This window comes from Crocodylus siamensis, chromosome 9 (assembly GCF_052110815.1).
Source record: "Crocodylus siamensis isolate JL-2025a chromosome 9, ASM5211081v1, whole genome shotgun sequence".
Lineage (NCBI taxonomy): Eukaryota > Metazoa > Chordata > Crocodylia > Crocodylidae > Crocodylus > Crocodylus siamensis.
In genome coordinates, this window is record NC_143403.1 from 32,797,807 (window position 1) to 32,824,337 (window position 26,531).

The 26,531-nt window shown below is 45.2% G+C and overlaps 1 protein-coding gene across 1 annotated transcript in view; it reads left to right on the plus strand.

Moving 5' to 3' along the window:
* The first annotated feature begins 449 nt into the window (after positions 1-449).
* SMPD3 (sphingomyelin phosphodiesterase 3) overlaps positions 450-26,531 on the plus strand; it is a 243,645-nt gene continuing 217,563 nt past the window's right edge. Inside the window, exon 1 of the mRNA XM_090063297.1 lies at positions 450-654. The gene's annotated coding sequence lies outside the window, so the exon portion shown is untranslated. The remainder of the gene's footprint in view (positions 655-26,531) is intronic.

A 26,531-nucleotide genomic window follows, 5' to 3' on the forward strand; every position in this document is an offset into this window, starting at 1 on the left:
GTAGTCCCAGCCAGGAGCGGGACCCGACGACACAAGCTGGAGTGGTGATCAGCGCGCGCGGGGCCTTTCAGAGCCCTCACGTAACTGGGCTACAGCCCCAGTGCCCGAACCGCCCACATCGGCCGCCGCCGTAGCCCGCAGACTCAGCCTGGCTCGCCCCAGTCCGGCCCCGGGGGCTGCACGTGCCGGGCAGGGGGAGGTGCTCCTGGAGCCCCGCCCCCCGCTCGCCGGCCCGGCCTTGCCGAGACTACAGCTCCCAGGAGCCGCGCGCGCGGGCTGCTGGGAAGTGGGGCCGCAGCCCCCGGCCGCACGCAGCGCTTCTCCTGCGCGGGAGCGGACGCCGTCGATTCAATTAACGCGGCTGCAGCGGCAGCTTCAGCGCGGCGGGGGGCGGGGCCTGGCGGCGGCCGCTCAAACCTATTGGCTACGACGAGGGAGCGGCCCCGCCCTCGGCGCGGCGCGGAGCTGTTCAGCGCCCAGGTGCTGAGCGTCTCTCTCGCTTTAAGGAGGCTCCGGCCGCCCCTCGCCGCTCCCGGCGGGGATGGGTCTCGCCGCCGCCCTCCCCGGCCTCCGCCCCGTGCAGTGAGAAGCGCTCCCGCCTTCCGCACCGCGCGGGTGGATGCGCCGGCCCCGCAGCCTCGCGGGGCGCCACAGGTAACGGGCCGCGCCCCGGCAGCGCTCGGGCTTGTGAAACGGGGCTCCCCTCTCTCCCGCGGGGCGCCCCGAGCCCGGCCCCGCTTCGGGGGGGGGGGGGGGCGGCGCCATCGCGCCTGGCCGGGGCTGTCGCCCTGGTAAAATGGTTCCCCTTGGTCCCCGCTGCCCCCGGCGGGAGGCACCTGGGGGCAGGAATGAATGTGCATTACAAAGAGGGGGGAGGCTCTGAGGCCAAATGGCAGCCGATGCATGGATGGGGCTGCCGGCTATTGTGCCGGGGCCGCGGAGCCGCCGTGGGCCGTACTGTGCTGCCGGGTCCCAGCCAGGGGAGGTGTCGGGTGCAGCCCCGGCTGCTCTTGCGTGTTGGGGATTAGGGTTGATTTGCAATTTCTCAGGCATTGGGGGAGGCAGTGGGGAGCCGGCACGGAGGAAACTCAATGAGCTTGTTGAGGGCGTGGAAAACGCAAGAAGTTTAATGCAAGAAAATGCTGGGAGCCAGACAAAGAGCCAGCCCGTGTTGTGTGTTGTGTGCAGCAGGGAAGGGTGCACAGCGTGGAGGAAGTCTCGGTTTAGCTCGGAAAACCAAATGCAATCCAATTACTCTAGCGGCATATGGTCTGTCCTCTTCCTGCTCTGCTTCTAGATTACATTAAGAGGGGATATTTGTAAGAGGAAAAAATCTTCCTTGTTTGAATGCCTTGATCCTGAAGTCTGTTAGATCAGCAGTTATTTGGGGGCAGTCTTTGACAAGCAGATAAATGCAACTTGCTCATTTTTTCCTGCCTTATGAAAGGCGATAGATTCTAGGTAAAGACCCATGTTTCTCTTCATATAGTACTGTCAGCCATTTTTAGGCACTCATGATTTCATGGCACGTGTGTTACTGTATCATTTAATCCCATTCTAGAAGAAGAAAGTATGTTTAATTTATTGGTCTGATTTGTCAACAAGCTACAGTGTACAAGAGCTTGGGTTTTTGTCTTTTAGTTCATTCAAAACAAAGGGAGCTGAAGTGAGCTGCTTTTTCATACAAAAACACTAGTCTGTCAGGCTTCATAGTAATTCTGCTTGTAGCTGTATTTAGTTTTATTTACATTTGAAACAGTGTAAAAGTGTTCTTCATGAAAAGATCTTGCTGTTCAGCTGTGCTTTGCACAAAAATTAAATGGGACATCTTGGGCCCCATCTTCCACTTCTATATACAGTCAGAACTCTTGGCTTGGGTGGCAGCCTTAGGTATGCAGAGCACAGGATCAAGCCCCTTTTGTTCAGTAGACTTTTAAAATCAGATAATAGATACATAATTTTAATTTTACTTGCAATATTTAATATATTACATATGTTACATAATATATGACATATTAATATGTTACATGTGTGGACATGCACAGGTGCACAGTCTCTCTCTTTCTATTATATATAACACCAGAAGGAATATTTTCTTTACACCTGGTCCTTCCTCCCAATCTCTTCCCCCGAACCCTCCACACGCCTCATTTACATCAGTAATGGGGGAACATCTTTATTGTGATTAATCATGTATGACTTTCATTCAGTGCTGCTGAATTTTTTCGCATGGGATCCTTAAAGAGTGCAGACTGACAAGTCAGTTTTTTGGATCTTAACAGATCTTGTTTGTCTGGTGACGGTAACCACAGTGACCACTCTGACTAAAATGATTCATACCTGGCCATCAAAATGCTAGTATTTGTTCCTAGATTAAAGGGAAGCTGTCAGTGTTAAAATAGGCTGTGATTCTTGGACTGGGTAAAAGTGGCTTTAAATCTGGGAACCACTTCAGCTCCCTGATGTAAGTCACTTCTTTCTGCCTGCAGTAGGCTTGAGGCACACAAAAATACCTCATCACATCTGATCACACCATGGTCTGGCCACACCCAATACCCAGACACACATGTTCTGAATTGAAGATTGAAAGTGGTTTAAAGCCAGCAGTGCTTGCTTTTTGCCACTTTGGCATTTCTTATTTAGAAATGGTGGTTTAGAGATGGCTGACAGATCTAAGGCTGTTTTGTGTTGTTGGTACCTCCCATATATTTTAGAGATATGATTCTTTACTTCTGTTATCCTTTGGGTTATTAAAACAACATATAGCAAATTTAACACTATTATTTGTCAGTTGCACATATTTCTCAGCTTGGACAATAACAAGTAAATGTCACACTTACCCATTTCTCTATCCAGTTGTCTTATATTAGCAAAATACAAGAAACTTTCAAATTGCAAACTATACACTAATATTTATGTAAACAGACATTTCTATAGCAGGCTTCTGAAGTTATGGAAATTTTTTTTTGTTATTCTTAAGTAAAAGCTTAGTTTTCAAGCTAAATGTTATGCAATATTAAGCTGAAATATTTACAGTTTGTGCAAGCACCTCTCATTTTAACAGTTGATCAGGATATACAGCAAGGAAATAAGTTTTAATTAATACAGTGTATTTTATAAAATGTTTTATTTCAAAGGTGCTGTACTGCAAAGTGTGTACATGTTCTGGTGGAAGGCAGAGATTCACTATTTCTTGATTGCTAGCACTACTAGAAAAGAGCTAATGAAAAGATATTCACAAGGATGAAACATTACCCAATTGTATCTTTTGGTAAATATCAGTATCTTGTATTTAAACAGATGAATTCAGTGTTCCTTACCTCACTACATATGTTGAATATAATTTGTTCAGTTCCAAAAGAGAAAAAACAAATAACTCCATTTATTGTACCACCTGTCCATCTTCATTTAGCAATATGCTTGGCACTATCTATAATGCCTTTCTTGTTACCTGCTGTAAAAGCTCTTAAATTGTTAGTATATTTACCCAAGTTTCAATTCAGCAAATATTACAAAGGACAGTATCTGCTCTAGCAAGAGGGATCCTGTTGACTTCAGATAGAGCAGTCCTAAGTAGTAAGGCATACACTTTGCAGCATTTGCACAAATGGGCCCAAAGTCAAGAACACTTTAACTCTGCATTTTAAGCATCTGGTGGCAAACTCCCTGGAATAATCACGAGTAAAGAGGAAAAAAATATGGCAGTCATAACTGAAAAAGGCCCAGCTGCTTGTATGAGCTATAGGTTAATGTATCCACAATTTCTTGGCAAATATCAAACTATGGCAAGATCAGACTATTACTTCAACAGAGGGTGAAATATGGTTTCAGATAGTTTGTGTGAAAAATATTTCATAGTCTTTTTCTTTTGTCGCAGTGGTTAAATCAGGGGTAGGCAAAATACTGCCATAGACTGTAACCCCCCATATGTGCACACCTTTCCTCCCCCACACACGTACACTTCACCCCCATACCCTCCCAAACATGTCACCTCACACACACCCCACACCTACATGCACACCCTCTCCACACACTTCACCCCCACCCCTCCATACTCTTTTCCACCACACACACAGTATACAAGAGTAAGACTTTATTTTGAGCTATTTTGCAACCACCTCTGTATGCATTACTCAAGAAAACATAAATCAGGACAACATTTTAAAATAAAATTAAAATATGGTATAATAGATGTTTGATTTTTAGTACATGATATTTTTTATATATAATTCGTTAAAATGATGTCTTCTAAAAGATTTTGTGTGTGTGGCCCTTGACAGCTCACCAAAACTCATTAAGTGGCTCTCCAACCAAAATAATGTCCCATTCTTGGGTTAAATCATGAGAGAGACCAAGTAGCCATTTGTCAATAGTTACCTGTATAGAAAAAAATCTAAAATTTCCTTCTCTCCTCAACTCCAACAAGTTTGTCTGCCATTTGGGGGGAAATGAACATCAAGTTCTATTGCCCTGGCCTGTTTCAATATGCCAGACTAGGTAAATGCAGAAGTGGTGTTACTCAGATACTCTCCTCTGAGGACTGCTTGAACAAACCTATCCTCTAATGTAGTCATTAGCATTTATGACTCTTGTCCTGGGCCAAGTAAAGGGAATGTCAACACTGCCATTAACCCATGAGGAAACACAATCATGCTGTTGCATGACCATTGACAAGATCTCTTGTAAAATCCATAATGAAGGCATGAGGGCAACATGGGTAAATGTGAATTTTAGGCCAGAAATCTCAAGTTTTAGTATGTGTATGTAAAGATTGAGTTCTCAGAAGGCAGCCTGTGTGAGCTTACTCCTATCTGCTCAATGGCAACAGATGCCTGGGCAGCATGCCTGATGGCCCTGTCTGCAATGTCCCTCTGGCTGTCAGCCTAGTAGGCTTAGTGCTAAGCATTATTTTTGTAGTTTGTACTCTTCACTTGCCCAGCTTTGTGTAGCTGGAATAACAGATTTTTGTGCCTGGACTGGTGAATTTTCATGATAGCTGTGCAGAGCCATTTCTTCTGTAAGGCACTTTCCTAATTCTTCTTTTACTTCTGAGACAGTTGTCAGGTGATTTTAGTGGGTTCTATTTTCTGATGGTAAATAGATTCCAAGTTTTCAACAGTGGGCGTTGATCATAGTACTCAACACTGAAACATAAAACATAACTGTTCAGAGTTCCTGTATATTCACAACTTACAATAATTTTAGCTGGTGTTTTAAGTGCTCAGTACTTCTAAATATTAGAATCCAAGATGTTTCAAATGATGTACCCCCCCCCACCAAAATAATCTAAAATCGGTGGACCAAGAAATGCATCTAGCAAAAACCTGACCTACAACTAATTCTGTTGGGTGTCGTAAAAGTGGAAAGGTGCAAATTCATCATTTGTATGGAAAAAACAATATGCAGAGTCAATTGTGAAAACGAATCAGGATTGTAGGTTCTCAGACCTTTAAAATATAATCTTTGTTTATGTCCAGATTTTTAGTTGCTTCATATTTATAATGTATTTTTGTTCTGACTGAATTCACAAACCTACTGCAGGTACAGAAGTCAGGACTGTCAGAGGTCCAATTGTAGGTGTATACTTGCACTTCTACACACAATAGAAGTGGATACAGTTAAATATTTATTTTGGCGGGCAATCAGATGATATCCTTTTCCTTAGTCTTCTGTATAAACTGCCTGACAGCAACAATAAGTTTATATTCATAGGCTGGGTACAGACATTCGGGGAGGTTAGGAGAAGGTTAGAGGATGGTTAGATTGAGTTAAAATGGCCACCCAATCTAAAATAAATTGGGATGGGGGTGCCTAGTGGAGGAGGGTTGGGGGAACTGGGTCAGGTTTGGTGGGGTGGGAGGTTCCATGGGGAGATCAGGGTGGCAGGCAGGATCTGCAATGGGGATTGGAATTAGAGGAGCAGGCAGGGTCCAAAGCGAGATCAGGAGGCAATTGGGAGGCAAAGGCATATCTTACTTGCCCTTCCCCCCACCCCTGCTTTGGGCGTGGGAGGCTGATGTGCTGGGGTAGGAGAGGGCAGGGGGCTGGCTGGTCCATGGCAGGGGAGGTTGTTCATCTGGGGGTGGGGTGAGAGGCTAGGGGGCTAAAAATAGCCTGGTGCCAGGGGGCCATATTGGAAAAGTGTAGCCCTGGGACTAGGGCTGGGGCTGGCACCTGGGTTTTCCCAGCCCTGGGGCTGCATTGGGGACTGTACAGAAATTCAGGAAAGTTAAATCAGTCTAAAAATTGCCAGCCCAGTCTAAGTTAACCCTACCTCTACAGTAGTCTAACTTAGATCGGGTTGACCATTTTTAGACTTATGTAACCTTCTTGGAACTTCTGTACATGTCACACTTAGATGGATGTAACTAGGGATCTAAGTATGAAGTCCACACCTGGGCAAACTAAGTTTGGTCAGGGGGCCATTTTTAATGTGATCTAACCTCCCTAAACATCTGTACACACCCATAAAGAGGGCAAAGGTAGAGATCTTAACTACTATATTTTAGGCCTTGCATATTCAAATTAGATCATAAAGATTACTGTCAACATAAAAACCCATAAAACATAAGCCCACTGTGAATTCAGGCTTGCAAACCCAGTCACTACACATATTAGTAGATCTTTGAATGTCTTGCAATGCACCATATTCAGTCATGCATGTATGGCAATCTGGGAAGCTACTTCAAATAAAATTCTGTTTTGTTTAATCTTGCAGTTGTGGAAAAACTTCAGAACTGCTCGGGGTTGTTTCCATTATTACTAGAAGCCTTGATACATGAAGACAAGAAATGTTCAGGTGGACTATATGTTTATATTCTTCATATGCATTATCAAAAGAAATTTGAGGTTAAGACTATAGCGGTCTCTTGCCAGAAGATTACCACTAACCAAATTTCTTGTCTCTGATAGAATTAATGTAGTTTAAAAATCCTTATAGTGTCTTATCTTAAGATAATGTATTCTAGATGCCAAGTGACAGGAACAATCTGTGATCTGTCTCTGGGAAAGCTGTATCTTTGTTCTTTTGCCTGATGTAAGATAGGCAGATACGTTCTAATCAACTGTATTTCACATTTAGTAGATACTCTTGTACACCTGAAATGTTGCACAGATCATCACTTTAAACATGGATTTGTTTTGCCAGCCAGGCTAAGTTCTGTAAAGATAGCTTATTTTTTACCTATGAATAAACCTAAGGAATCCCTTCAGCCCTTGTAGTTTTATGAGCAACTCATATTGGCAATTCTGTGTTGAGGATGAAGGACATCTATATGTTTGTGTACCTGCACCCAGACATTCACACCCTCACACTAACCAACACCCCTACACTCCACTCCCTTGTAACAGCTACAGAAAGACCAGGAACAAAATAATCTTAATCCTCCATGTCATGCAGTAGTAGCACTTGTGCCTTCTCCTATGTTTAACTGGCAGGGGATAAGAGAGAGAATCTTAGAATGTAGCAATCCATCTGTCTCTGGTAGAGGGATAAAAACATATTACTCCAAAGGGATTAGCATACTGGTTCTCACATAGCTTCAGCTCCCTAGGTGGGATCAATCCCTCTCCTTGCTATATTGCTAAAATATAGTCTATATATTAATATATAGTATAGTATATATAGTAATAGTACTGAAAAAGTTGAGAGTTCCTGGCTTGCTGAAATCTGACTAATGTCATGTAGTTATGTCAAAAAAGGAGTTAATTTGAACTAAAATGCCCTGAAACATTTAAAACTTCAATCCATTCTGCCCCACACTCAGCCTTTCTTCCTCTGTGCATGATCTCTGAGATAGATGAAATTGGTATAGCTCTGCTGTGCAAGTGAAGTGTCAGAGCTGATTGAGGGGAGGCTTTGCTGGAAGCGCCCAGTGTGGCATAGCATAGGGCTCAACTTGACAGGTAATCCTGCATAGTTGCTTGCAAAAGAAGGGGAGATGGGGGACAATTGGCATAATTTGACATTGTATGGGTCCTCTTCACATCTGCTTGGAAGGGGCTCTGTAAGATGTTGGAGGCTACTCGAGGCATTGGGCTAGAAGTGACTGCAGGTTGAAAAATTAACCTTCAATAAATGAGAGTCATAGGGAACTTCTATTCAGGTTCCCTCAAGAGTTATTTTTCTCATGCAGGGCTTTCACAAAGAGGAGAGTCTCTTCCATGTGCAGCGAGAGAGGGGGCAGCATGCAGCTGCCCACTGGGCTTTGTTGTGGCTGGAGCTGGGGTAGGGGGCAGGGTGGAATAAAGCCACCTTGCCTTCATATGTTGCCATCAAACAAATCAAACCTTCATATATTGAGGAATCAAAATTCCACAGATCACATGCACTTTTTATTCATAGATATTAGGGTCGGAAGGGATCTCAGTAGGTCATCAAGTCCAACCCCCTGCCCTGGGCAGGAAAGAATGTCCTCAGACGACCCTAGTTAGGTGCTTGTCCAGTCTCTTCTTGAAGACCCCCAAGGTAGGGGAGAGCACCACCTCCCTTGGAAGCCCATTCTGGCAACCCTTACTGTGAAGAAGTTCTTTCTAATGTCCAGTCTAAATCTGCTTTCCGTCAGTTTGTGGCCATTGCTCCTAGTTACTCCAGGGGGTGCTCTAGTAAATAGAGCATCTCCTATTCCCTGCTGCCTTCCCCTGATGAATTTATAGGCAGCCACAAGATCACCTCTCAGCCTTCTCTTGTGAAGGCTGAAGAGATCTAGGTCCCCCAATCTCTCTTTGTAGGGCCTTGCCTGCAGGCCTCTAACCATACGAGTGACCCTCCTCTGAACCCTCTCAAGATTCTCTGCATCCCTCTTGAAGTGTGGCACCCAAAACTGGATGCAGTACTCCAACTGTGGCCTGACCAGTGCTGCACAGAGGGGAAGCATCGCTTCCCTGGACCTGTTCATCATGCATCTGCTAATGCATGATAAAATGCAGTTAGCCTTGTTGATCACTTCATCACATTGAAAACTAATCTTCATCCTGGAGTCAGCTATGACTCCAAGATCCCTTTCCATTGCTGTGCTGCTGAGAAGGTCATCCCCTAGCCTGTAAGTGTGTTGGTGGTTCTTTTTGCCCAGTTGCAGCACTTTGCACACGCCTTTCTTGAACTGCACCCTATTTCATTCTGCCCATTTTTCCAACCTGTCCAGATCCACCTTGATCTGTTCCCTATCCTCTGGTGTGTTAACTTTGCCCCATAATTTGGTATCATCTGTGGATTTGGATGGGGTGCTCTCCATGCCCCCATCCACATCAGTGATGAAGACATTGAATAGCACCAGTCCATTGAATAACACTCAAGCCTTGTGGGACTCCACTGCACACATCTTTCCAGGTCAATATTGATCCATCCGCCACCACTCTCTGGGTGTGACCCCTAAGCCAATTTGCCACCCACCTGACTGTGTAATCATCTACATTGCAGTCTGTCAGTTTATTTACAAGAACAGAATGAGATACCATATCAAAGGCCTTCTTAAAGTAGGTACATGACATCTACCTCGACTCCTGTGTCTAAGCATTTTGTGACCTGGTCATAAAAAGAAACAAAGTTAGTCAGGCAGAACCTACCTGCAATGAACCTGTGCTGATTTCCTTTCAGCATTATTTCCTCTGTTGGGCTGCCATAAATATGATCCTTAATGATTTTTTTCCAGAGTTTTCCCAAGGATAGAGGTGAGACTAACTGGCCTATAGTTTCCTGGTTCATCCCTCCTTCCCCTTCTTGAAAATAGGGACCACATTGGTCCTTTTCCAGTCCTCTGGGACCCGACCAGAGCACCATGAGCGCTTGAACAGCCATGCCAGCAGCTCTGCTATGACACTGGCCAATTCCTTCAGCACCCTTGCATGAAGTTCATCCCAGTCTGCTGATTTGAACACATCTAGCCCCTCCAAGTGCCCCTTTCCTAAGTCTGCTTTAACAGCTGGTGGGCTGGTGTCCTTCCTGTGTCTATCTGTGATTCAATTGGGAGATTTGTCTTAGTCTGTGTCGAGGAATACAGATGCAAAGAACTCATTGAAGAGCTCAGCTTTGTCCCCCCTCTCTGTCACCAGTTGCCCCAGTTTGTCCTGTAGGGGTTCTATGCTATCCTGCACCTTCCTTTTGTTCCCTATATACCTGAAGAAGGACTTTTTGTTGTCCTTAATTTTTGTCACCAGCCTAAGCTCTAATTCTGCTTTGGCCTTCCTGACTGATTCCCTGCAAGTGTGAGTCAGGGAGATATACCCCTCCTTGGTGTTTCCACAGCCTGTATACCTCTTTCTTTGCCCTTAGGCTTTCCTGGACTTCCTTGTTCAGCCAAGAGGGTTTATTGGCCCCTTTGCCCCCTTTTATGCACAATGGGATTGTCTCCTTCTGCGCCCGTAGGATCACTCCCTTGAGGAATGACCACCCTTCCTGGACCTGCATTTCACCAATGCTCTTGAGCTTTAATGCCTCACTAAGTAATCTTCTGAGCACATTGAAGTTAGCCTTTGTGAAGTCTAGCCTTGTTGGTTAGTTTACCCGCCCTTCCCTGGATAGTGAATTCAATCAATTCCCTTGTTTCCTTCAAGTTCACACACTGATATGGGAAAGACTCCTGTTTTACACTTGCTCCACAGAAGAGTTTCTGGACTCTTGAAGAGTCACTGTGGACTGCATTGTGACAAATGGCAATTACCCCATATTTGGGAGCAGCTCAGAGTTTCCTGCCCTGGTAAAATTTAAGGGAGGCATTGTTTGAAGCAGGCAGAATATAGCATGAGTAGGCGTGGTATGGTATTCGGCAGTAAGGCTCAAGTCTCTGTTGATGGTTGGTACAATCTGCATGATTCCACTTTTAAACAATACTGAAGAAGCTACCTTTTAACTCTTAAGTTCCCATCATACCATTCCTTTTTGAGGAAGTAAAAAAATACAAGATTTGTTTGTCATATATTTTACAGTGCTTATTTTAGCATTGAGTAGAAAAGTCTGTCTCATTTTGCAGGGGAATGAAGGGGATACATTTTCACCAACACCCTGAAGCATAGCATTGTCTTAACTGACTTGAACTCATAGCATTGAAGCTTTTAGCTTGAAAATGATAGTGTAATTATGTTCTATATCAGATTAAGCATATGTTTTGTGTTGGGATTGTCTTTCATGGTTAGAAAGCTCCTTTGTTTTTAGTGGACTTCATGTTGGCCTCTAATGAGCTTTAATGCTTAAAATTTCAGTACTGCAGGAAGGAGAGATTATTTTTATTACTTTGCTGCAAATCTCCTTGGGAACAGTTTATTGCTGCTAGCTGTACAGGAACTAGTCTCTTGGTTTAGAGTGGTTACCATACCATAAAAGTTGCACCTGAGAATCCACTCTACACCTCCTTTTCAGTTGCTTAAAAGCATTCAGAAACCACTTCCTTTCTAAGTCTTAAAGGCAAGATAATGAATTTTAAGCAAAGCAGTTAAGCTCTTTAAAAACTGAAAGGTATACATTTTTCACCTGAATTTCTTTTTAGAAAGTAAGCCACCAAAATAACAAGGTACAACTTTTGAAATCTAGAAAGTAAACAGCTGTCTACAGATGCTACCTTTGTGTTCCAAAGAACTGGTTTTGCATTTCACAGATCTCTGTATACTTAATTTTGGCACCTGTGCAGTACAGTTGGCACAATATTTGTAAAGTGTATATTAGCATAGCAAACCATCTAGGAAGCATTCAATAGGAGCCTAAATCCCAAATTAATTTAGATTACCTAATATCTTATATTGACTCAATGGGTGTTAGCTATGACTGATCAAAAATACTGTGTCAAACTGTTTTTTCATTAAATAATTTAAAGCAAGACAGTGTATGAGCCAATGTTTTTGGTTTGTTTGCTTCTTTTAATTATTCATTTTGTTGAAGAATATCCAGGAGGGGGGGAAATTTGGGAAGAGATGGCCTCCACCTCTCTCCCCTGGGGAGGAGGCTCTTCTCAGCCAGGCTGGCTGACCTGCTCCACCGGGCTTTAAACTAAGCCGGCTGGGGGATGGGGAGACTACTGCCCCTGCTGGCCCGCTGAACGGCCCTTGCAAAGCCAGCGGACCAAGGCAGTTAAGGGGGCACTTAAGGGAGCTCACCCCTGCCCCAGCCCTGGCACAATCTGTGGGCAAGGCAAGAGCCCCCAAGGGCATACTTGCCTGCCTGTACACTAATGCCAGGAGCCTGGGCAATGCCTGCCTGTACACTAATGCCAGGAGCCTGGGCAACAAGCAGGACGAGCTCATCCTCCTGCTCAGTGCAAAGAAATATGATGTCATTGGGATAACGGAGACCTGGTGGGACTCCACCCATGACTGGACCACGGGTATAGAGGGCTATACGCTGTACAGGAGGGATCGTGTTGACAAAAGGGGCGGGGGTGTAGCTCTCTATGTGAAGGAAAGCTACATGTCCCTGCAAGCTGATGTTGGCGACCGGCATGGACAGCTAGAGACCCTCTGGGTAAAAATTCGTGGGGAATTCGGCACAGGGGACACAACGGTGGGAGTCTACTACAGACCTCCCACTCAAAGTCCCGAGCTTGACCAGGAGTTCGCCCAGGAACTGACTGAGGCCGCTTGCTCCAGGACCTTGGTTGTCATGGGTGACTTCAATTACCCGGACATCTCCTGGGAAGATCACTCAGCTAAATCTGAGCAGTCACAAAGCTTTCTCTCGTGCGTGGATGACCTCTACCTGACCCAAGAAGTCTATGGGCCAACGAGAGGCAAAGCGCTGCTTGACCTGGTACTGGCTACGGGGGATGACCTAATCGGCGACCTAGTGATTGATGGGAAGTTGGGTGACAGCGACCACGAGCTGATCACCTTCACCATCCGCAGTAAAGCTGGCAAGTCAGTCAGCAACACAGAAGTCCTTGACTTCAGAAAAGCCGACTTTGACAAGCTCAAGAGGCTAGTCGGTCAGGCCCTCAGGGACCATGACCCCAGGGAGATGGGAGTTCAAGAAGAGTGGTTGCTTCTCAAGGAAGTGATCCTCAGTGCACAAGCTAAATCTATTCCAACATGGAGGAAAGGCAGCAAGAAGGCACAGCAGCCCCCCTGGCTCCCCAGAGACCTAGCGGACCTACTTGGCTAAAAAGGAAAGCCTACAAAGGATGGAGGACGGGATTCACTTCCAAGGAGGATTACTCCGCGCTGGTCCGGTCCTGCAGGGAGCAAACGAGGAAAGCAAAGGCTGCAACTGAACTCCAACTAGCTTCAGGCATCAAGGATAACAAAAAGTCCTTTTTCAGATATGTGGGGAGCCGGAGGAAAAGCAAGAGCAATGTTGGACCCCTGCTAAACCAGATGGGGCAACTGACAACTGACGCCCAGGAAAAAGCCAACCTATTAAATAGGTACTTTGCGTCAGTCTTTCATCAGTCACCCGGGATGCCCATGCCTGCTATGGGACAGGGAAATCTGGGTGAGGGGGATCCCCTGCCCTCCATCAATGCTGACCTCATGAAGGAACACCTTGAGAAGCTGGATACCTTCAAGTCAGCTGGCCCTGACAACCTGCACCCCAGGGTACTCAAGGAGCTGGCGAGCGTCATAGCCCAGCCCCTGGCACGGATCTTTGAAAACTCCTGGCGCTCTGGTGTAGTGCCCGAAGACTGGAAGAAGGCCAATGTGGTGCCAATCTTCAAGAAAGGGAGGAGAGTGGATCCGGCTAACTACAGGCCCATTAGCCTGACTTGTATCCTGGGGAAGATCTTAGAAAAGTTTATTAAGGAGGCCATCCTTGAGGGACTGGCCCAGGCTAACATTCTAAGGGACAGCCAGCACGGGTTTGTTGCGGGTAGGTCTTGTTTGACCAATCTCATTTCCTTCTATGACCAGGTGACCTATCACCTGGACAAGGGAGAAGAGATTAATGTCATATATCTTGACTTCAAAAAAGCTTTTGATCTGGTATCCCATGATCACCTCTTGGCCAAACTTCCCATTTGTGGCCTTGGCTCCACCACGATCCGCTGGCTGGGAAATTGGCTTCGTGGTCGGACCCAGAGGGTTGTGATTGATGGCAGTCACTCATCATGGTGCCCTGTAGCCAGTGGGGTCCCTCAAGGCTCTGTCCTGGGACCCATACTGTTCAACATCTTCATTAATGATGTGGACATTGGAGTCAGGAGTGGACTGGCCAAGTTCGCCGATGACACCAAACTTTGGGGCAAAGCATCCACGCCAGAAGATAGGCGGGTGATCCAGGCTGACCTGCACAAGCTCAGCAAATGGGCAGACGAGAACCTGATGGTGTTTAACACCGAAAAATGCAAGGTTCTCCACCTTGGGAGGAAAAACCTGCAGCACCCTTATAGGCTCGGCAGTGCTACGTTGGTTAGCACTACAGAAGAAAAAGACTTGGGGGTCATCAAGATGAACATGAGCCTCCAATGCGATGCTGCGGCTAGTAAAGCAACCAAAATGCTGGCGTGCATCCATAGATGCTTCTCGAGCAAATCCCGGGACGTCATTCTCCCCTTGTACTCGGCCTTGGTGAGGCCGCAGCTGGAGTACTGCGTCCAGTTTTGGGCTCCACAATTCAAAAAGGATGTGGAGAAGCTTGAGAGAGTCCAGAGGAGAGCCACGCGCATGATCAGAGGTCAGGAAAACAGATCTTACGATGACAGGCTGAGAGCCATGGGACTCTTTAGCCTGGAAAAGCGTAGGCTCAGGGGTGATCTGATGGCCACCTATAAGTTTATCAGGGGTGACCACCAGGATCTGGGGGAACGTCTGTTCACTAAAGCGCCCCAAGGGATGACGAGGTCGAACGGTCACAAACTCCTGCAAGACCGTTTCAGGCTGGACATAAGGAAGAATTTCTTTACTGTCCGAGCCCCCAAGGTCTGGAACAGTCTGCCAGCGGAGGTGGTTCAAGCACCTACATTGAACACCTTCAAGAGTAAATTGGATGCTTATCTTGCTGGGATCCTATGACCCCAGCTGACTTCCTGCCCTTTGGGCAGGGGGCTGGACTCGATGATCTCCCGAGGTCCCTTCCAGGCCTAATGTCTATGAAATGTATGAAATCTATGAAAATTTGCCTTGGTTTAGCTGAAGTTTTGAATATGATACGACTCTTCAAAAGAAAAAGTACATTTTGGAAGGGAATGATCCTATGCATTAGAATGCAGTCAAATTACAATGGAGCACTAGTTCCGTTTGTTAGAGGAGGGAAAACAAAAATACCAATATAAAGAACGATTTTCAGTAATATGACTAAATAGAAGCATCCACGTGGAGACATTTCAAATCAAAGATGTAAATAAAGAAAATTGGGGTTTTTTTGTTGTTGTGATGGGTTTTTTTAAGAAATCACATAATGATACTCCTCACTGCTCAGCTCCAAGATTTAAAGTATTTAGACACAACAAAACATAACCTCTTGTTTTCCAGTTTTCATGAATTTAACTTGTTTAATGATTTTATTTCTTTCTGAATAAATTGTTTTTCTTTTTCAGGTTAAGAAGGAAAGGTGTTCACAGGTACTAAAACTCCAACTCTGATATGACATTTAAGAGTTATTATTTATATTTGCAAAGACCAGGACTTTATAAATAGCATAAAATCAATATCAATGTACAGTAAAGAAAAAAAACCTAACTGTATGAACTGTGTGATGCTTTAATGTTAGGCTAAACTGAGAATGCAATTTCCTGTTGGCTGCAACCAGAAGGAAACCTCAATGAGCAGGGATTGGAACTGCGAAAAACACTTACAGTTTATAACATTTTGATCAATTTGGACTTACTGCTCATGAAAAGTATGCCATTTCACAAAGTAGCTGAAATACTGTACCTTTAGTACCCTGAATATATTTTCATGCCCCCTCTTTATTTTTATCTGGTTGATTTTATCCCACCACTCTTTAATTTGGGTGAGGGCCCTTGAATTTGGAGAGGTTCACTTTTGGCACTGTTACCCATTCTGAAAGAATGATATTTGTTGACCATTCTGTGTATGATCATATGAGTTGCTCTGCATGAACTCATTAAGCCTTAGTTGAGGGAGAAGCAATTTAAAGAGTATGAAGACTGTGCTGCATATGACACAGGTTCTCAAACTGTGGTCCGTGGACCACCACTGGTCCACAAGCTTCACTGGGGTGGTCCGCAGAAAGGTTGTGGAACAATCGAGAAAATCTGTACTTGTAAGGTAAGACTACTGATATTAAAATATGAGTTGTTTGCTTTTGTGGCCATTGGGCCTCGAACACTTGGTCCCGTGCAGCCCTGGCTTGAGCGCTGAGTGGTGTACGCCTTGTAAATTTCTGCAAATTGCTGCGTAGGTGTTCCCTCCGTGGGTAGGCTTCCCCTGTCTCACCTGTTATGATTTTGAATGTTCCTCAGTGGGGGAGTTGGCTACCCGGGGATCTTCTGCAGTGCACAGTCTACCTGACAGTCACCTACGGGGCTCCACCACCCCTACACCCCATCCTCACACCACCTCAATGGATTGCTCGATCTTCGTGTCCATGTACGTCTTCTTACATCCTGGAGGAGCCTCTTGAATTCCTTCCTGTTCAGGATGTCAGCCCCAAGGCTGATTTCCTTACTCTGCCTCAGTGGTCTAGACTCGGGGCCTTGCTCCTGGACCCTGTACTCACCTTGGGTGTACCCTCACCCTAAGGCCTTACTCTGAGGGGAAGCCCTACGGGCCTTCCCCTATCTATTCTGCTTCTAAGAGCCGCTCCTGACTCTCAACCCCTTCCACCGGGGAAACACAAAAGAAAACATGAAAAAAAACAACACAACGACCTGTCCACTATTGCTAGGACTTAGAGTAACTCTCTCCCTTGGTCCCTTGCACCAGGGCACTGCGTACTGAGTATGGTCTAGCTAAATGCTGACCTCCATTCAGGGTCACGTACTTGTGGTCTCCTATTCGGGTCATCCCTTCTCCTTCTTTCCACTTCCTTGGCGAGCCTGACATTGCCCCTCTCTCCCTTCTGGGGCATCCCAATCCAGCTGTCTCGCCTTTCCGTAGCCCTTCTTCTGGCTGCTGTCAGGGCCCTCTCAGTAGGGAGAGTTCCTCCTCCTCCCCACTGTTCTCACTACTCCCACCTGTAGAGATGCGTGTCTTCGTTCGCCCTTCACTGTCTCCCCAGATGCTGCTGCTCTTGCAGGTCACAGGGGATGCTTTTGGCTTGCCTCTGGTGTTGGCCAAATGTTCGTTGCTGCTGCTTCTGCTGCTGCTGCTGGCATCTGGAGCCTCTTCTGTCTCCTCCTCCTCCTCTGCTGCTTCTCCCTCCTGGGGAGAGCACCGGTATGGGTCCGGCGTCCCCACACTCCCCAGATCTGTGCTCTGTTCCCATCTCCCTCCTCTGCTGGCCACCTTTATGCTAGCTGGCATCTGCTGGTGATGTCATCGGCTGGCCTGAGCTGAATAAAGACGCGGCTAACAAGCCGCGTGGGTTTCTCTCCCTGCTCCTGTGGCATCGCAACTCCGGCTGAGGGCGAAGAGGTTTTACTTGTTTTAGCTTCTATGTTCATTTTTTCCTCTTTTCCCTGTCCCGCCTGCCTCCTGTAACTTTCTTTTCTTATTTGGGGTCCTTCTCCCCAGTCTCTCCCAGTACAGCTTTGATTTGTAGAACAAAAAAAAGCTTAAGTGGTCCACCGTGACCCTCAGCAATTTTCAAGTGGTCTGCAGAAAAAAAAATTGAGAACTACTAGCCTACATTGAGAACCACTGACCATACTAAACATGGCCATAAATTAAACTGAAGAGGGCATAAAATTGCACCCCCATTTTAGAGATTGAAGGATGTTTTCTATCCTGTAAACATTTACTAAAATTACAAGGACTCTGCTAGCTTAAGTCAAATGGGTTCTAATTTCCATTAAATACAAAAGCGGTGTGTGTGTGTGTGTGTGTATCAAGTCCAGCCCCTTGCCCCAGGGGCAGGAAGTCAGCTGGGGTCCTAGGATCCCAGCAAGAAAAACATCCAGGTTTCTCTTGAAGGCATTCAAAGTAGATACTTGAACCACCCCTGGTGGCAGGCCATTCCAGACCTTGGGAGTTCAGACAGTAAAGAAGTTCTTCCTTATGTCCAGCCTGAAACAGTCTTGCAGGAGTTTATAACTGTTCGACCTTGTAATCCCTTGGGGAGCTCTGGTGAACAAATGTTCCCCCAGTTCCTGGTGGACAGCCCTTATAAACTTATAGGCGGCCATCAGGTTGTCCCTAAGCCTGCGCTTTTCCAGGCTGAAAAGTCCCATGGCTCAGCCTCTCATTGTAAGGTCTGTTTTCCTGACCTCTGATCATGAGTGTGGCTCTCCTCTGGACTATAGCTTGCTTCAGGCACATGTTTCTACAATTTGCTTATTTACAGTGAGTGAGAGAGCTTATCTTTCCTTTCTCAGCTTTTTTAACTTCTGAGAACTGATTAAAAGTGGTTGTAGAACATCTATACCTGGTGCAATGTAGCTTGCTCTGAGGTTATAAGGGTTTTTTTTCTCTCTTTCTGTCACTATTGCTAACACTTTATGGTCTTTATTCAGTTTTTAATCAACTTCATTATAGTACTGCATTACAGTACATGAAAATATTTTTTCTCTAAAAATAAGGGAAATGCATGATGTTTTGCCTTTTCTGTCATTATCACTCTGTAGAATTGTTTAATGATTATTATTTGCAGTTCTACTATCTGTATAAACATATGCATTATTGTATATTGTGGCAAAATGGGAACTCCCTGACTATCCACAGTGCTACTCTCCCACCTGCCTCTGGGCACACAGCCCGCCTTTCTGACCTGCCACACCTTGTTCAAAAATTAAGGTCTTAATTAGATAGGAGCCTGCCCTTCAGATGCCATGTTCTCCTGGGCCAATATATGCAGCTCCAGCCAACCCCTATACTGCATTCCAAGCCTTGCAGATGTTCCTAACAGCTGAGCTCTACTCCAGCCTGAGGCCAGACTCAACTCATCCCAGTGTTAGGCCTCTCACTTTCCGCTCTATTATGGGCCACACTCACACCGCCTCCCTCTCGCTGAGGCCTCTCTCACTCCACTGCCTCTCACGCAGTCTCTCTCATACTGCCCCTTTTTCAGGACTACTGTCATACCACCAGGATCTGGGGAAATATTTGTTCACCAGAGCGCCCCAAGGGATGATGAGGTTGAATGGTCATAAACTACTGTGAGACCATTTCAGGCTGGACATAAGGAAGAATTTCTTTACTGTCCGAGCCCCCAAGGTCTGGAACAGCCTGCCATTGGAGGTGGTTCAGGCACCGATATTGAACACCTTCAAGAGCAAATTGGATGCTTATCTTGCGGGGATCCTATGACCCCAGCTGACTTCCTGCCCTTTTAGCGTGGGGCTGGACTTGATCTTCCGAGGTCTCTTCCAGCCCTAATGTCTATGAAATCCTTTTCCTGGGGCCACACTCACCCTGCTCTCACCCAGCAGGTCCTGGGGCTTGTTTCCCTGCACTCCCCAGCCAGCAAGTGCACGGCCTTTTGGGCCTCTCCCATGACCTTCATCCGAGCAAGCGCTGGACAGTTTGCAAAATACTGGAGTGACTCTGCCCCTGGTTTCTTGCTCGGTCACTCCCCCCAGCTGCTCTAAATTAGATCCTGACTCACCCCAGTGTTTACTAATGGCACTACCACAGCCACCCCACCCAATTGGCCTCTGGCCCACCTGTGGCCTCAGGCATCATAAGGCTTACCTGGACCTAAACTCGGCCCTCATGTTAGCAGGAACTACCCTCAAGCCCCTTGGTCACAGGGACCCACTTTGCACCCTTTCCTCACAGCACCTCATCGCAGGCCCCCTGTTCATAGGGCCTCACTACTTGCCCCTCTCTCCAGGCCTCCCAACTGCCACTTTGGTGCAGGCCATTAGGAGGCCACTGCACCCCACTCAACACCTTTGCCTCCACTGAGACGCATACTCCACCCCCTACGTTGGGGTCAAACATCCCTCCATAGGTTCAGATGCCACTCACCAGCATGCCTGGCCCACTATTGTCAGTCTCTGGGGTCTTGCACCCCACATTGGCTCAGGTGGTCACAGCCATACCTGGCCCCTCCAACTGCCTCCAATGTTAAATGACCCACCAGAAGGTGGCGGTTGGGGTTAAGATGCCCCTCCTCACCTTTCATCAGGGAGGTAACTGGCCTGGCACTTCCTGGGGGCTCCCATGCCACTAGAAGCCCCACCAAGCCACCCTTCCCTGGCAGAGTGCAGTTTTAGGTCATGCCCAGGACCAAGAGCCTCCTAACCATCCCCATGCACTCTTGCCCTTACCTCCTAGTGCTACCGGAGCAGCAGCTCCACTGGGAGACATTGTTTCCTTGGTGCCAGGCAGCAGCATGCTGCCTCCAGCTCTGCTGGCCTGAATCTTAAAATGGCCGCTCAGCAGAGCTGGGCCACACCTGCCAGATATCTCTTCAGGGTCTTAAAGTGGCAGGCACCAGTGGTGCTCTGCCACACATATAAACGCTTCTCCTTTTATTTAATGTTAAGGCAATATTTGAAATTGTAGTAGCTGTACAAAGCTCCCTGAGAACATGAAATGTATTGAATCTTTTTGTTTTTTCCTTCAAAAGGCCAACAAGTATCTCTTCAAAATAACAAATGAAGCCAAAAATGCACATTTCCAATTATGATACTACAGGTGCCTGGAAAGCATGGAAAAGAGAGTCTCAAAGATAGATTTTTTTTTTAAAAGTGGGGGGTGGAGGGAGGAAAACCTGTTAAATACACGGTTATGAAACCTGTAACTTTTTTCTTAAGGTTTTGATATGAAAATTAATGAACCCAAATGAATTAATAATCCAACTCAAAACATTTCAGGCCCCTTCTACATGTTACATTAAGGCATGACTAACGTGTTAATTGTGGCATTAGTAAATGGCAGGGGTGTCATGCATACATCCAATTTAAGATGTCATAAAATGAGGAATCTAACCAAAGCAATGTTCTGTATATAATGGCACCTTGAAATTGAATGCATAACAGGCTGAGGCCAAGGCCAACAATCAGCTGATAATCCACTCTGACCAGGGACCACACCAGGGTCTTGAATTGGACCTGGTGTGGTCCCAGGGCTGGGGCCAACAGTCAGCTGACTGTGAATCCCAGCACCAGACTGTTGGGAACCTATGTTTCAATATACAAGTGCGGGGAGAGCCTGGGATCATGATTCCAGCATGTAGAAAGGACATGATTTGGATCTGATTTCTGATCCCAAAATTGCACCTCCTGCAATTCAGGTGCTGTGCACAAAAAACATTTTATGCAGGACAGCTTGATTGGACTAGGACTAATACATCCCTGAGTCAAAAGATTTTCATCAGGGGTGAGTTTTGTATTTTACTGCCCCTCTCCTATGCTCCTCTCTAGCTTCTAACCAAATTGCAGTAAAAATATAACAAGACAAAGATATAAAAAGCATTTTTGTGCACTGTGGGGTGGCAGTGACCACCATTCTTGAATCTCCTCTAAATCAGTGCCTGGGGCTGGTGCCCTGATTACCCATCCTTGGTTGGACTGAACCAAGGGTCTGGCTGTCCCACAGTGGCAGCTTATCTTGGCCAAGACATTCCTCAACATGTCCTACCCACCCACTTATACCCCTGTGATCTAAACCTAAAAACATACAAGTAAAATTACTCTGGGATGCTCACCAGCACCTAAGAGAACAAAGCCATGAAGTTCCTGCCTCTAATAAGCCCAGAAAGTATTACCTTGTGAGTGGTGGTTGAACTTAGTAAAATGTCCCTGAGTAGAATCCTTCCATAGCTTGGCAGATGGAAGCATGATTCATTTGGACAGAATCTTTTTAATTAAAATGGATTTAGAAATAATTTGAATAAAGTGTAGAGCAGTGATTAAGCCAAGCCTTTCCCAGTTTTCTTGCTGTAAAGATTGTATTAACCTAATACACAAATATTAAGATAATAACATTTTACCTTTGAAAGTGCACTAGTTCAAATTCTGACTTTCTCACGGGATATAATTCCCTCTGGTTATTGCTGTTATTTGCAGAAAAGCAATTCTGAAGTTTTTTAATGCCTCTCTCTAATAATTTCATGCAAAGGAAATTCATGACGAAATCATTTTTTACTTCATAGTGTGATAAGTAACAACTAACTCCTTTGTAGTTCAGTTCAAAAAAATCCCATTATGTTAGTATTCCTTGTGTGCAGACTTTCATTTCTTTAATGTTATTAATATTACAGAATATTAATTTTCTGGCTGTTTTTTCCTGGATGAAAACCACCAAGATATTCTAGGTCTTAAAGGTAATAGAATAGATTTTGTAATTTATTCCCCCTCTGAACCTTTCATCCCAGTATGACTCTTGTAATGTCATATCTGTTGACACTGAGTTTTGGGGCTTTTTTAGGAACCCAGCCCCAAACTTTGTTATGGGCTAACACAACCCTCAAACCAACCACAACACCTGCCAGTTGATAATAGCCAAGTTTATTGATACAGAGTGATAACAAAAAAATAACAATGCAAACAATTCTATATCTACCAATCCTAGGGCTGTCATTAGAGTCAAAGTACATCTGGTCAGAATGCAGGCTCCACTCTGAGGCACTTTCTCTTAGGTGTCAGATGTTAGCATGGCATGTCAGCAGGCTGGAGGTGGGATGCCGAAGCCCACAGTCCCCCTTCCAGGGGGTGCATGAGACAGACTGCTGGTATGCCTTCTGTCCATGGCAGCCTCAGGAATCCTTCCCAAGGGGGTGGGAACAGGGACGGGGATGGGGACTCCTCTCAGGGAGCAAGACTTGGAGGGATAGGACAAAGGGAGAGACCCTTTGTTAATCTCAGGTCTCTGCTTTTATATTCTCTTTTCCCTTTGACGACTCCTGATGACTCTTTAACCGTGGCTATCTCTGGTTGTCTGTCTCTGTGGTTACACGTCCATGTAGCCTTCCAGGCCTTCTCTTAACCCCAAACCAAGATTCAGACCCCCCTGTTGCTCTGGGGCCTTGTAGCTGGTGTCACTTACCTTGTGTTATGGGACAATATGGTACATACTTCCTTGGTTCCCAGGATTTGTGTTCTTGTTGTGTTAGACAATGTGTCTGCCTTGAAGGCTGTGATCTCATGTTATGGCATGCCCCCCTCAGTTCTCAGGCTGTGTCCATCTGTTGGCCTTGTTGTGCTAGACAGCCCCTCTGTTTTCTGGGCCATGAGAAGCTCTATGCGTCTTCCAAGCTCTTTAGAAATCCATTTAACCCCTGCTGCCCATCTTGACTCCTTGTAATGCATAGATCTATACCTATAAGCCAATTCCCAAAAAACAGACTTTTAAATACCATTTTCAAGCCAATGAATGAATTGGTGAACCTCAACTACTTCAATGTTAGGTCCTGAAGCAAATATCATTAAAGGAAAAGAAGAACTAATTTTACTGAGAGCTGAGGGATGCTGTGAGTTTTGGGGCTTTTAAAAACACTGTTGAGTTGACTGCTTTAATTTTCTGAAGCTGATGAAACATTGCATACCAAAAGAACTGAAGGATTAGGGTTTAAATCTACTGGTTCTTGTGCTATGAAATAACTCATTCCATTTAATACTGATTCCTGTTATCTGTTAAGAAATTACTCTAAATTGCATCATTCATACTACATTTATCAAAAACCATTTGCTAGTCTGTGCTTTTTTTCCCTAACTTAATGTTTACAGAAGCCTTTCTCCTTTCAGGGAATATTATCACTTGAATGTGGGGAAGCCATGCCATCATTTTTTGCAACTGACCATTTTGTCAGCTGAAAAAAATTACCTAAAGTTTTCTCTCTAATCGCCACCTTGATTTCTGCATTTTTAGAAACATTCATTTATAAAGTCAGCATTATGTGGTGTTCTTTTTCATGGTAAAGAACATAGAACTGGAAAGGTCATGAAGACCTAGTCCCTTGATGGGACAGACAGTTACATGATGCATGTATGAAACTCCATCCTAAAACAAGGTAAGCTCCTCACCCCACTATTTCTACTGGATTCCTGTTCCAGTTTTCTTTATATGAAGATTTATTAAACTAATAAACAAATGCTAGTAGTTAGAAGTCTTCTAATTTCCATCCTAAGCTTATTTGTGACCAATTTACTCCAATTTGTTCTTGTGCCAACATTGTCTTTGAGTTTAAATAGCTTTTCTTCTCACATCTACATTACTCTCAAACAGCTATTGAGATACTCACTGTAGTGCAAGCTGGTTTTGAAGAGCTAGTGGAAGACATTTTGCAAAATCCTATGTACCACATCATGATGGGTTTTCAGCTAAATAGACTTAGGCTTGGTCAGAGCTTGGATATGAGATGCTGGAAAAATACATTCAGTATGTGGCATTTATCCAGTTGAGTCAGTGAATGTATGCTCCAGCATAATATTGATATGACAACTATCTCTTGGTCACTGCATACAATTGAGCTGCATGAGCTGCAATGGTTTGAGCTACAGAACTAAGGTGCAGTAGCTGAGTGGCTATAACAACTCATATCATTGTGGATTTACATGGAGGGGAACTTGTAACACGTGGTTGCCATTTCCTATTCTTAGGAAGTATTTTGGTGTTGGAATTCTCACTTTCAGATGAGAGCAGACCAAATTCCTGAACGTTAGGTCATTAAAAATCCCATTACAGTTTGTTTGTTTGAAATGTAACAGTGTACAGTGCTGGCTAAAACCTGGAGAATTACAACCCGCTTGTTTAACTCAACTCAGACCTTAAATTACATGTACTTTCTAATCTAACATGAACTGCAGTGGTACTGGCTGCAGTGCAGAGGTGGATGAAGTGATTTTAATCTGGTTTGTGAAATACGTTTGGATTGTTTAGCAATGTTCTAGTCTGAAATGAAAGACATTACACCATTGTATCTATATCTCATAGATTATCCCCCCTTCTTCATCTCCATATTTGTTTGTAAAGAAATTTGCATGAAAATAGATGTTGTTAAGATAAGATTGTGACAAAAATAGAACTTCAGAAGAGAACTTACCTGGGAGGGAAGACAAGCGGAACCAGCGTGAAGCCGTGCTGAGCCAAAGGAGCGGCAGGCATGGAGCTCCAGCTGGAGAGAACACCGCACCAGAAGAAAAAAGGAAAAGGCAGCTGACCCGGGAGGAGCCGGGACTGGCTCCCACACCAGCATGGGCATGTTTTATGGCCACGTGTCAGCACCAATTCACTGGCTGGCCCACTGAAAAGGGAATAAAAACCTCGCTGGATGGGAGGCAGGGAGAACTGGAAGTGGGTTTCCTGGTGGGCAACAAGCAGCCCAGAGCAGAGCAAAGCCCCACTGTGGGAAAGTGGTGGGAGCCCCAGGAAGGGGCTTTTGGAGCTAATTCAAGCCCAGATGGGCTATATTACTCACCTGAAGCAGAGCCATGGACTTCTGACATCTCCCAGTGGGATTGGACCCACCAGGGACCTGCAGAGAGGAGAGACAGCTGTCCATGCCACGGCAACTACAAGCCAAGGAAAGTGGAACCGACACTGGGAGACAAGGTAACCCAGGTTCAGGAAGAGGTTAGGTCAGTCCCACTATGGCCTAAGCAGAGCGAGGTGAACTGATGTCCATATATGTTTATACTGATTAAAAAGGCCAAGACACGTGTACCAGTCCTGTGACCAAACCCAGAAGACTGGGATTCAACATCATTAACTGTGGAGTTAAGAACTTGAATAGAATGACTGGAAGAGGTAAATGAAAATGATTGGGAAGATGGATTGTCCTCTGAATTTAAAGTTTATGCTACATAAACATGCACAAAATAAGCAGTGGGGGCAAAAGCAGAGTAAAACAAAAATTTTAGGGAAGTGAAAATGGAAGCATCAGGCAAACTGGAACTGCAAATGAGCTTGGTTGAAAGAAAATAAGGACTGTTTAACTGAAACCTGTGAATTATAAGGATGGAACTAATAACTGAAATGGAAGGCTTCTTGCATGCATGGCATCAGTTATTTTAGGAACCTTTGTCTGGGAATTAACAGTTGATTCTGTGCTTGCCAACTAGTGCACTGTCAGAGGAGAAGCAGAGCCATAATGATGTTGCCAGGCACTCAGGGCAGAGGTCACATACGGAGGCAACTCCATCCCACTCCTAACCTGGTACCCAGGATGACTACCCCAGTCACCTCACCCTAATTACTGGTTTGTTACAGAACTAAAAAGAGAGACCGCTGATGAGGGAACTGACAGTACCAAAGCAAGAATAATCAGTAGGAAGGAAAAATAAGAGTTGTCCATGAACAAAGCTGCTGCCAAATGTATATATGAGGCAGAGAAGAATAATGCAAGATTAATAAAGTGAGCAGATCATTCAAACTGCAGCAGAGTGATCAAAAGTACATGCAGCCTTACACCTAGTAATGGAATCTCCATTGCAGAAAGGAAGACAGGCAGATATAATGGTGTGATTAGGGAGTCCAGGATTCTTGAAAACAGAGTGGTATCTAGATCAAAGGCTGTGAAGTGGAATGTGGCTTCAAAGTGAATACCAACATACTGATCAGATGTATTCCCTGGGACATTATAAAACCACTTTCTAAGTGCCAGT